This window comes from Gorilla gorilla, chromosome 21 (genome assembly GCF_029281585.2).
Source record: "Gorilla gorilla gorilla isolate KB3781 chromosome 21, NHGRI_mGorGor1-v2.1_pri, whole genome shotgun sequence".
NCBI lineage: Eukaryota > Metazoa > Chordata > Mammalia > Primates > Hominidae > Gorilla > Gorilla gorilla.
Genome location: NC_073245.2, coordinates 32,116,948 through 32,130,285, shown reverse-complemented (window position 1 = coordinate 32,130,285; position 13,338 = coordinate 32,116,948).

The following is a 13,338-nucleotide window of genomic DNA, read 5'->3' as shown; positions in this document are numbered from 1 at the left end:
GTCCTAATTAAGTCTGAAGAACGGGAATTTTCCTTTACTTTACCAATGACTTCATTCCAGTATGGATATATATTGAATGTACTTACAACACACACACACACCCACACATGCATACACACACACACACACACACACACAGAGTTGTTTGTAGGTTTTTTCCTTCAGTGAGTCTGTATTCCTTTTTTAATTGTCATTTTTGGAACTTCATTTTGAAGATCCATTTGTTCATCATATTCTAAAAACACAACCTAATAGGATACTGCAATGGTCTTAAACCAATTTCTGGTTTGAAACATTCTTGATAACATGGTTGCTTTGACACTGAAGGGAGAAACTGGAGAAAAATAGTGCCAAGAAACCACATGATGAACCCAACCTTCTCCACGCCATCCCCTCACATGCTCAAAAGCTGTACGTTTCTGCTCATGCAAGTCTGTATTCCATGCCTCTCAAAGTTCCCTACCCCCAAATGAGGAACAGAGGCAGTTAAAATGTGGAAAATCAAGAAAATGCAGAACACATCATTAACTCATATACTCAGGAAGCTGTGGCAATCTTTACTTCTCCTCACATAAGACCCACTATAAATGAAATATATATTTTAATTATTTCCAGTTTAGATATTCCCAGTGTGCAATATACAACCTCAATTTCTTGCTGTAGAATAAAGGGGAACTGGGCAATGAGAAAGCAAAAAAAAAAGTTGTAGTTAATGCAGAACAGTTGCACGTCATCGTCACATTGCCCTGAGCAAAACTCTTCCCTTTATTTTGTTGAAAAAGCAATTGATTTCCCCACGAGCGGCCTCTGTTTTCAGATTGTGTTTACTCATGAGCTCTGACAGGTTTACCCCAAGCAACTTTGCAAACCAGCTGCTCCCCTCACAATCTCTGTGGTTATAATTCTTTTAAGTTGCAGGGATAACTTAAAATGTACACAGCTCTCCAGGATATGAGGCAGGCAGCAGGAACTGTTGACATATTTTATTTTTTGCATAGCATTTTCAATTACAGAAAATGGCATTGCTATGAACTTTCACTCAGTGGCCCCCTCGCTTGACATTAATCAGGCAACATAAAGCAAGCTAAGTCACTTCAACTCAGCTTCTCCCCAGAAAACCCTGCACACTGGCCAATAATGTCTTTCTTTCATTCCTGATGCAGTGAAAACCAAGCCAGAGTTCTTTACATGCACTAAGTATATGGCCTTTCCAGTTATCCTCTGAGAGGGCTTATACCCAGAAGGGAATTTGGAAATTGCAATGGAGTGGGCAATATAGCTTTCACATTTTTTCAGCTTCTTGGCTACTTCTCTCCTTGAAAAAAATAAACGGCTAATTTCTTCAAAAGTTCATATAACCTGCTATTGTTTTTCAAGCTTAGTGACTCTCTACTCTAAAACTTTATCACAACCATTGCTTCTGCTGAAGAGTTTTGACATCTGCTTTAGGCAGTAGAGTTTCTGAAATGAGATTAAGACAGGTGTAGGGCCACGCTCAGTGGCTGTCCTCTGTAATCTCAATGCTTTGGGAGTCCGAAGCAGGAGGATCACCTTAGCCCACAAGTTTGAGACAAGCCTGGGCAACATGACGAGAACTTGTCTCTACAAAAATACAAAAAAAAAAAAAATTGCTGGACACGTTGATGCTCGCCTATAATCCCAACTACCCGGGGGCTGAGGTGGGAGGATCTCCTGAGCCTGGGAGGTCAAGGCTACAGTGAGCCATGATTGCACCACTGGACTCCATACTAGATGATAGAGTGACACCCTGTCTCAAAAAAAAGAAAAAAGAAAAAAAAGTCACAGGTTTAGTACTTTGAAGAATACAGGAAGGTTCTTCTTATTTTATAAAACTGTTTATAAGCGCTGTTTTGGCCTGTAGCCAAAATATGATTATTAAACTTATACTGATATTATATCTAAAAATGCATGGTAGTGAAAATATAAATGAAACTCTCAGGGGATACAGAAGAGTGGTTACAAAGCATCATAACCTGCTCAGACAGGAATGGCTGTTAGAATGAACTGAGATTGAGAATAGCTCCTGCTCCTTCACGAACTGTACTTGCTGGCTGCATGAGTCCTTGCCTATTCCCCAAATTCCAGATGCCAAGGGTTTTCATTGTCTCTTCTTGACCAGAGAACTCATCTTCTAAGTCCTGGATCAAAGACCACTGTCTGCACAGCCTCCCTGGGCTCTTTCTGGAGGAAGCAGCCCCTTCCACAGCTGCCATACAGCAGAAGCTTCATGCGAGGTGCCTAATTATGGCTCTGAGCCTCTGTCCATGAACTCTTCTCCCATGCAGCCACATCATGAAAGGAATACTCTTCTCTGAGACCTACTCTCCATACTGTTACAAAATCTCTGCAAGATTCCAGCTTAGGAAACATTTGTTAAATGAATAAAAGTAAAGTAATGGCAGAAATATGTACATATATACATATATATGTATGTGTATATATATATATATAATATTTACATACTGTTTTTATTATATGAAAAATTTCAAACTGGCTATAAAAGAGACCTTTCAGCCCACAGCTCTTAATTCACTATGAGTGGCAGCTCACTTTTTTATTTTTCTGTACAGAAGACCAATGCTTTTCAGAAAAAATATTGCTTCTGAAATAATCATTTCAGTATCAAAATTATTGTTAAAGTGCGTGTATGCTCTTATCATATTTCAGGCTCCATTTGATTGTTGCTTATATCTTTGCTACTTGGCTTGTTGCCTCTCTGTTAAAAAAAAAGTCTACTTAAATGTGTGTGTGTTTGAAAAATCATTAGCACTTCCCAAATAACCTATTCCAGTAAAACATAGGTCAGATTTCCTAGAATTACTAAAAAACAAAATGTGGAAACTAATGCTCAGGTATGAGGAGAAGAAAGAGGAGGAGAAAGAAGAGGGAAAGTGAAGGAGGAGAGGGAGGAAGGGAGAGAAGAAGAGGAGGAGAACAAATAGAAAGAGGGAGAAAAAATAGAAAGAGGAAGAACACAAAGATGAAGAAAGAAAGAAACAGGAGATGGAAAAGAAGGAGAAGGAAAAGGAGAAGAGGATGGGGAAGGAGAAGAAAGGAAGAGAAAGACTTACAAGCCTTATTTGAACCCACACATAACTAGTACTGGCAGCTAACATTCATCAAGCTTTGCAAGATAGACATTGCTTTAAGCACTTTGCATGTATTATCTCGTACAATCCTCACCATCACTCCCTGAGCAGGTCCTAGGTTGTCATGTTATTACTCATGAGACAATCGAGTCTCAGAGGCTGATCTGCCCAAGGTCTCCCAGCTAACATATGGCAGCATCATATGGATTTAAACTTGGATTGTCTGGCTCCAGAGGCCATGCCACCTCTTCCTCTCTGGGAAGAGGCCTCCATACTTGCTATTCCAACTTTCTTGTTTCCCAGTCACACCCCACCATCTCCAAACTGTCCTCTGATCCCATTATTTCAATGAAATAGCCCCTGGGGGTCAGCCATAACCTCCCCATCACAAGGGTTATTATTCAGACCTTCTTGGACTTGAGCTCTTGGTCACATCTGATACAGCTGACCTCTATGGCCCTTTACTCTGGGTCACAGCTCTTTCCTGTTTTCCTCCTACTTCTCTGCTGGCTCTTTCTGCCTCCTAACTTGAGTAATTCCTAAGCCATCCATTAAAACTTGAGATTCTCAAGGTGTAGTCCCAGAGATGACTCCTTCTTTTTTTCTTCTTATTTATTGATCTCACCTTAGAATCTAAGAATCAGAGCATCTCATCTTTGCCCCAAGCTTCAATTGTCACCTACACACAAATGACACATACATGTATAGTTGCAACTCAGAATTCACACCTACATTCTGAGGTCCAGACCAAATATGTCCAAAGGCCTATCTGATAGTTCCGCTTGGATGTTGTGAAGACACATCAAATTTGATCATCAAATTATGTATTGCTGAATCCCCAGAGCCTGCAACAATGCCTGACACACAGAAGACAATCAGTACATTCTTGTGGAATGACTTGATAAATAAATGTATGCAATGCAATGTGTCCAAAACCAAATACATATTCTCCTATCCCAAAAAACTGGTCCTCTTCCAGCATTCTATCTTTAAGTGGTACCACTTTTGTGAACCCTGTTTTCCTCTGTCATTTCAACACTGATGTCTCTTAATTTCATTTCCTAATTATGTTTCAAATCACTCCCCACTCTCTATTGCCACAGCCATTTGTCTATGCTATCTCTCTCTCTTCCTGGGCTACTGTACAGGTATTATTATACTAACAGGAAACCCACATTTACCACAGCATTTCCAATTTCTTTTCCACAAGACTGTCAGAGTGTTCCTTTCAGAAGATAAATCTGATAATTTGTCAACAGAATTAGAACTCTTCAGGAGTTTTTGATTGTTCATGTAACTAAGACTCAGATTTCCTTAGCATGACCAATAAGACTCTGAGCTGCCTGTGTCTCCAGACCAACTTGTTCTGGCAAACTTTTTAATTCCCTGTAGAAGCCAAGTTCTCTCCTGCTTGGGAACTTATTAAGTTGCTGCAGCCTAAAGCCCTCAGCATCCTCCATCAACGCACATCAGTGAGTTGATTCCCATTCATTCTTCTTTGATTTTCCAGAGTTGTTTCATCCTCTTATTAAAGCTCTAAGTTGTCATATGACATTTATTTGTGTAATAGTTTAATGAATATCTTTCTTCTTCACTTGGCTGTAAACTCCATTAAGGTAGGGAGTGTCTTTTTTGCTTAATTTTATCTTTATTTCCTATCAATATGCCTGCTCAACACACTATTACTTGTATTATAATTATTACAGGAATGTATTAATAAGCAATTCATTTTTTAAAAGATCTACACCAAGACATAGGTTGAAAAGTTACTTTAGACCAGAGGCAGTGGCTCACACCTGTAATCCTAACACTTTGGGAGGGCAAGGTGGGAGGATCACTTTAGTACAAGAGTTTGAGACCAGACTGGGAAATGTAGTGAGACCTCATCTCTACCAATCAAAACAAACAAATTAGCCAGGCTTGGTGGCATGCACTTGTAGTCTCAGCTACTCAGGAGGCTGAGGTAGGAGGATTGCTTGAGCCCAGGAGGTCAAGACTGCAGTGAACTGAGATCACACCACTGTACTCCAGCCTGGGTGACAGAGAAAAAAAATAAAAGAAAACAAAGTTACTTTAGTTTGAGAAATACAGAAAGGATATAGCAATCCTAGAAATAAAAAGGTTGTCTGTAAAGGTTAAAGCTTCCAGACTGGATTCCTTAATCTCCAAAAATAGTTTACACTAGAAGACATTAAAATAATATGTTAGGCTTTGAGGGAAAAAAGTTCACCCAAAGAAATCTAGTAAAGCTATTGTTCAATACAAATAAAAAAAATTCACCCAAAGAAATATAGTAAAGCTATTGTTCAATACAGAGGCAATAGACAGCTTTCTTAAATATATGTGAGCAGAATCATAATGTTCACATCATTCATTTCTTATGACTTATTACATGCCTGCAGCATCCAAAAGCTGGAAAAAGGCAGAATAATCAGAGAAGCAAAAAAACACAAAAAAAGTAAAACGAAGTAATATACATAAAAGTTCACATGCCTTTCATCCTAGTAAATTTAAAAAAATAAATTAATTGAAACGAAAAATAACTCTCAAGATAAAACCAAGCCAAACCCCAACACACTTGAAACTAAATGATTAGAAAAGATTGCAAGAGAAAATATAAGAGATCAAAGACCTAAATGTATCATCTAAAACTATAAAACTCACAAGAAAAAATGAGAAAATCTTCAAAACACTGGATGTGGCAATGCGTTCTTTTGAAAACAAAAAAAAAATAGATAATAGGACTACATCAAAATGTAAAACTTCTGGACATCAAAGGATGCAATCAACAGAGCAAAAAGCCAACCCATGGAATGGGAGAAAATATCTATAAGTAGATATAAAATAAGTGGAGAATATTCATACTATAAAGGATGCCTAAAACGCGACATTAAAAACAAACAACCTGATTCAAAAATGGACAATGAACGTGAAAGGACATTTCTCCAGAGAAGATACACAAAAGTCCAATAAGCATATGAAAAGATGCTCAACATTACTAATTACCAGGGAAATGCAAATCAAAAGTACGATGAGATACCACCTCACACCCTTAAGGATGGAAACTGTAAAAAAATGGAAAATAACAAGTATTTGCAGAGATATAGAGAAGTTGGAATTCTTGTGCATTGTTGGTGAGAATGTAAAATGGTACAGCACTTGTGGAAAACAGTATGGCAGATTCTTAACAAATCAAAAATAGAATTACCATAGGATCCAACATTTCTATTTCTGGGTATATACCCAAAAGAATTGAAAGAAGAGACTTTAAGAGATCTTCATACACATATGTTCTTAGCAGCAGCATTTAAACAGTCAAGAAATGGAAGCAACTCAACTGTTCATTGACAGATGAGTAAATCATCAAAATGTGGCATACAAATAATGGAAAATTACTCGGCCTTTTAAAGGAAGGAAATTCTGACACGTGATACAACATGAAAGAACCTTGAGAGCATTATGCTATGTGAATTAAGCCAGTCACAAAAGGACAAATACTATATGATTCCACATAAGTGGAATCTTATATAAGATACCACTTATATAATATAGATGATATTATATAAGATATAAGGTACCTTATATAAGGTACCTTATATAAGATACCTAGAATAGTCAAATTCATACAGACAGAAAATAAAATGGTGGTTTGCTGTGGCATAAATGGAGGGGGGAATGAGGTATAGAGTTTCAGTTTTGCAAGATGAAGAGAGTTCTGGAGATCAGTGGCAGTGATGGACATGAATGTACTTAACACCAGTAAACTGTACACTTAAAAATGTTATGATGGTAAGCTTTATGCATAATTTACTATGAAGTTTTTTTAAAGAAGGGAAAAGATATATTTTGTAAATTAGAAGTAAAAACAAAGCTAGGGCCAAAGAATGAATGTCAGGCAAATTTTTAAAAAATATTTAAATTGGACAGAAAAGGCTGCTTTATCATCATTATGCATCATTATGCTGATAGTCCTCTACTGTGAAGAGGAAAGTATAGGAATTTCTATGCACCAAGTAATTTGGCATCAAAATATAGAAGTAAAAGCTGCAGAAATCACAAGGAGAAATGGAAAGAAACAGACCTTTAATTCCCAGTCACAAGATTCTCAGTGATGAGAATCTTAACACACCCTTTTGGTTAACAAATCAAGTCAATAAACATAATAAAAGATATATAAGATCTATTTTTCAATTAAACTGAGGTGTAGTTTACATACGGTAAAACGCATAATGAATTTTTACTTACGTATATACTCATGTAATCTGCAACCGTGTCAAGAAACATTCAAAAGCTTTCCTTGGGTTCCTTAACCAGCCAGTCTTCAAGGTATCTATATTCTGACCTCTACCACCACGGATTAGCTTTAACTGCGTTTCACTCTGGTCTGTATGGTTTTCTCTGTCTCACTTCTTTTCATAATATTTTTGAGATTCATTCATATTTTATACATAATCAGTTTGTTCTTTCTTCCTCCCTCCTTCCCTCCTTCTCTCCTTCTCTCTCTCTCTCTCTTTCTTTCTTTGATGGAGTTTCACTCTTGTTGCCCAGGCTGGAGTGCAATGACGCAATCTCAGCTCACCGCAACCTCTGCCTCCCGGATTCAAGTGATTCTCCTGTCTCAGTCTTCAATTTAGCTGGGATTACAGGCATGTTCCACCAAGCTTGGCTAATTTTATATTTTTAGTAGAGACAGTGTTTCTCCATGTTGGTCAGGGTGGTCTCAGTTTGTTCATTTTTATAGTTGTCTACTATCAATTGTATAAAAATAACACAGATTGTTTTATGTACTCCTTTGATATAGTTTGGCTGTGTCACCACCCAAATCTCATGTCCTCACATTCCAAAACCAATTATGCCTTCCCAATAGTCCCCCACAGTCTTAACTCATTTCAGCATTAACTCAAAAGCCCACAGTTCAACATCTCATCTGAAACAAGGCAAGTCCCTTCTGCCTAGATTTTAAAGGATGTATGGAAATGCCTGGATGTCCTGGCAGAAGTTTGCTGCAGAGGCAGGGTTCTTATGGAGAACCTCTGCTAGGGCAGTGCAGAAGGGAAATGTGGATGGAGCCTCCACACAGAGTCCTTACTGGGACACCATCTAGTGGAGCTATGAGAAGAGGCCCACTGTCCTCCAGACCCCAGAATGTTATATCCACTGACAGCTTGCACCATGTGCCTGGAAATGCCACAGGTATTCAACACCAGCCTGTGAAAGCAGCTGGGAGGGAGGCTGCATCCTGCAAACCCAGAGGGGCGGACCTGCCCAAGACAATGGGAACCCACCTCTTGCATAAGCCTGACCTGGATGTGAGACATGGAGTCAAAGGATATCATTTTGGAGCTTTAAGATTTGACTGCCCTGCTGGATTTTGGACTTGCATGGGGCTTGTAACCCCTTTGTTTTGAGCAATTTCTCCCATTGGGAATGGCTGTATTTACCCAATGTCTGTAGGAAGTAACTAACTTGCTTTTGATTTTACAGGCTTATAGGTGGAAGGGACTTGCCTTGTCTTAGATGAGACTTTGGACTGTGGACTTTTGAGTTAATGCTGAATTAAGACTGGGGGACTGTTGGTAAGGCATGATTGATTTTGAAATGTGAAGACATGAGATTTGGGAGGGGTCTGGGGTGGAATGATATGGTTTCACTGTGTCACCACTGAAATCTCATCTTGAAGTGTAACTCCCACAATTCCCACATATGATGGGAAGAACCCGGTGGGAGGTGATTGAATTACGGGGTTGGGTTTTTCCTGCACTGTTCCCCTCATAGTTAATGAGTCTCATGAGATCTGATGGCTTTAAAAATGGGAGTCTCCTTGCACAGCTCTCTCTTTGACTGCCACCATCCATGGAAAACATGACTTGTTCCTCCTTGCCTTCTGCCATGATTGTGAGACCTCCCTACCCATGTGGAACTATAAGTCCCTTAAATATCTTTCTTTTGTAAATTGCCCAGTCTTGGGTATGTCTTTGTCAGCAATGTGAAAACATACTAATACTGTCTTTTTGCGGATATATTTTTGTTTCATTTCTCTGGAGTAATACATAAAAGTCAAATGGCTAGCTTTCCTTGGAATATAGGGTACATATATATTTTTCTTTGTTAGAAACTGCAATACAGGTTTTCAAAGCATTGTTTCCATTTTAAACTCCCAACAAGCAACCCATGATATTTCCAGTTGCTCCACATCTTTGCAAACAAGTAGTGTTATCTCTTTTTCAGCTGCTCCTCGATATGTTTTAATTTGCATTTTCCTGATAAGCAAAATATTTGAATACCTTTTCATAGGCTTATTAGTCATTTAGATATTTTCTTGTTAAATATTTGTTCCAGTCTTTTTCTTTTTCTTAAAAATTAGGCTGTATGTCTTTCCTTATTGATTTATATTTCTTTAGCTATTCTTGAATTTTTTTTTGTCTAATATAAATACGGAAAATATTTTGTCCAGCCTGTGGTGTGCCTTTCACCTTTTAAAAGTGTATTTTAATTACCAGGAATTTTTAAATGTGATGAAGCCAAATTTACCAATTTGTGATCTTTTTTGGTTAGTGCGTTTGCATCCTTTTCAAGAAGTCACTGCACAACCAAGTTGTGGAAGGCATTTTTCCAAATTTTCCTCCTGAAGTTTTATGGGTTTAGTCTTTATGTTTAGAAATATGATTCATTAATGTTTTACTTATTATAAGCAGTTGAGCCAAGAGGTGTAAACATATGAAACTCCTACTTGAAAGAAAGGGAAACAAAAGTTTTATATAGCAATATAAAAAATATAAAATAATAAAATATAAAAATATATAAAAAATAAAATATAAAATGTTACTCTAAAGTACAGAAAGCTACCTGAGTTTTCTTTGAAATTAGAGTGCCACCTGATACTGTTTTGGATCATGTGATGAAGTTAGAGCCTGCTGAGCCTTCCCCTGCCTGCTTTAAAAAAAAAAAAGAAAAAAAAACTTTTTTTCAGCTTTATTGAGGTGTGATTGATGAATAAAAATTTCATATATTTAGGGTGCACAATGTGATGCTATGATATATGTCTACATTGTGAAATGATTATTATAATCAGGGAAATTAGCATATTCACTACATAACATAATTACCTTTCTGTGGTGAGAAAATGTGATATCTATTCTCCTAACAAATTTTAAGTATACAACACATTATTAACTATAGTCACTATGCTATATATTAGCTATCTAGTGCTTATTCATCTTATAGCTGAAGATTTACACCCATTAATCAATATCTCAACTTTTCTGCCCATCCCCTGGTAACCACCATTCTACTCATTTTATTCTTTGTTGCTATGAGTTCTTTTTTTTTTTAGATTCCACATATAAAAATATTATGCACTATTTGGCTTACTTCACTTAGGATAGTGTCCATAATATCCCCAAAGTTCATCCTTATGGTTGCAAATGGCAAGACTTTCTTTTTCTAAAGGCTGAATAATATTTCACTATATATATATGTATATATATACACACACACATATATCTCACATATCTATATATATATGAGATCGCATATATATACCATCTCATATATACACAACATTTTCTTTTTTTATTTCATTTTATTATTATTATACTTTAAGTTTTAGGGTACATGTGCACAATGTGCAGGTTTGTTACATATGTATACATGTGCCATGTTGCTGTGCTGCACCCATTAACTCGCATTTAGCATTAGGTATATCTCCTAATGCTATCCCTCCCCCTTACCTCCACCCCACAACAGTCCCCAGTGTGTGATGGTCCCTTTCCTGTGTCCATGTGTTCTCATTGGTCAATTCCTACCTATGAGTGAGAACATACGATGTTTGATTTTTTGTCTTTGTGGTACTTTGCTGAGAATAATGGTTTCCAGCTTCATCCATGTCCCAACAAAGGACATGAACTCATCATTTTTTATGGCTGCATAGCATTCCATAGTGTATATGTGCCACTTTTTCTTAATCCAGTCTATCATTGTTGGACATTTGGGTTGGTTCCAAGTCTTTGCTATTGGGAATAGTGCCACAATAAACATATGTGTGCATGTGTCTTTATAGCAGCATGACTTATAATCCTTTGGGTATATACCCAGTAATGGGATGGCTCGGTCAAATGGTATTTCTAGTTCTAGATCCCTGAGGAATTGCCACACTGACTTCCACAATGGTTGAACTAGTTTACAGTCCCACCAACAGTGTAAAAGTGTTCCTATTTCTCCACATCCTCTCCAGCACCTGTTGTTTCCTGACTTTTGAATGATCACCATTCTAACTGGTGTGAGATGGTATCTCATTGTGGTTTTGATTTGCATTTCTCTGATGGCCAGTGATGATGAGCATTTTTTCATGTGTTTTTTGGCTGCATAAATGTCTTCTTTTGAGAAGTGTCTGTTCATATCCTTTGCCCACTTGTTGATGGGGTTGTTTGTTTTTTTTCTTGTAAATTTATTGGAGTTCATTGTAGATTCTGGATATTAGCCCTTTGTCAGATGAGTAGATTGCAAAAATTTTCTCCCATTCTGTAGGTTGCCTGTTCACTCTGATGGTAGTTTCTTTTGCTGTGCAGAAGCTCTTTAGTTTAATTAGATCCCATTTATCAATTTTGGCTTTTGTTGCCATTGCTTTTGGTGTTTTAGACATGAAGTCCTTGCACATGCCCATGTCCTGAATGGTATTGCCTAGGTTTTCTTCTAGGGTTTTTATGATTTTAGGTCTAACATTTAAGTCTTTAATCCATCTTGAATTAATTTTTGTATAAGGTGTAAGGAAGGGATTCAGTTTCAGCTTTCTACATATGGCTAGCCAGTTTTCCCAGCACCATTTATTAAATAAGGAATCCTTTTCCCATTGCTTGTTTTTCTCAGGTTTGTCAAAGATCAGATAGTTGTAGATAAGTGGCATTCTTTCTGAGGCCTCTGTTCTGTTCCATTGATCTATATCTCTGTTTTGGTACCAGCACCATGCCGTTTTTGTAACTGTAGCCTTGTAGTATAGTTTGAAGTCAGGTAGCATGATGCCTCCAGCTTTGTTCTCTTGGCTTAGAATTGACTTGGCAATGCAGGCTCTTTTTTGGTTCCATATGAACTTTAAAGTACTTTTTTCCAATTCTGTGAAGAAAGTCATTGGTAGCTTGATGGGGATGGCATTGAATCTATAAATTACCTTGGGCAGTATGGCCATTTTCACGATATTGATTCTTCCTACCCGTGAGCATGGAATGTTCTTCCATTTCTTTGTATCCTCTTTTGTTTCATTGAGCAGTGGTTTGTAGTTCTTGTTGAAGAGGTCCTTCGCATCCCTTGTAAGTTGTATTCCTAGGTATTTTATTCTCTTTGAAGCAATTGTGAATGGGAGTTCACTCATGATTTGGCTCTCTGTTTGTCTGTTATTGCTATATAAGAATGCTTGTGATTTTTGCACATTGATTTTATATCCTGAGACTTTGCTGAAGTTTCTTATCAGCTTAAGGAGATTTTGGGCTGAGACGATGGGGTTTTCTAGACATACAATCATGTCATCTGCAAACGGGGACAATTTGACTTCCTCTTTTCCTAATTGAATGCCTTTTATTTCCTTCTCCTGACTGATTGCCCTGGCCAGAACTTCCAACACTATGTTGAATAGGAGTGGTGGGAGAGGGCACCCCTGTCTTGTGCCAGTTTTCAAAGGGAATGCTTCCAGTTTTTGTCCATTCAATATGATATTGGCCATTGGTTTGTCATAGATAACTCTTATTATTTTGAGATATGTCCCATCAATACCTAATTTATTGAGAGTTTTTAGCATAAAGGGTTGTTGAATTTTGTCAAAGGCTTTTTCTGCATCTATTGAGATAATCATGTGGTTTTTGTTGTTGGTTCTGTTTATATGATGGATTATGTATATTGATTTTCATATGTTGAACCAGCCTTGCATCCCAGGGATGAAGCACGCTTGATCATGGTGGATAAGCTGTTTGATGTGCTGCTAGATTCGGTTTGCCAGTATTTTATTGAGGATTTTTGCATCGATGTTCATCAGGGATGTTGGTCTAAAATTCTCTTTTTTTGTTGTGTCTCTGCCAGGCTTTGGTATCAGGATGATGCTCGCCTCATAAAATGAGTTGGGGAGGATTCCCTCTTTTTCTATTGATTGGAATAGTTTCAGAAGGAATGGTACCAGCTCCTCCTTGTACCTCTAGTAGAATTCGGCTGTGTAACCATCTGGTCCTGGACTTTTTTTGGTTGG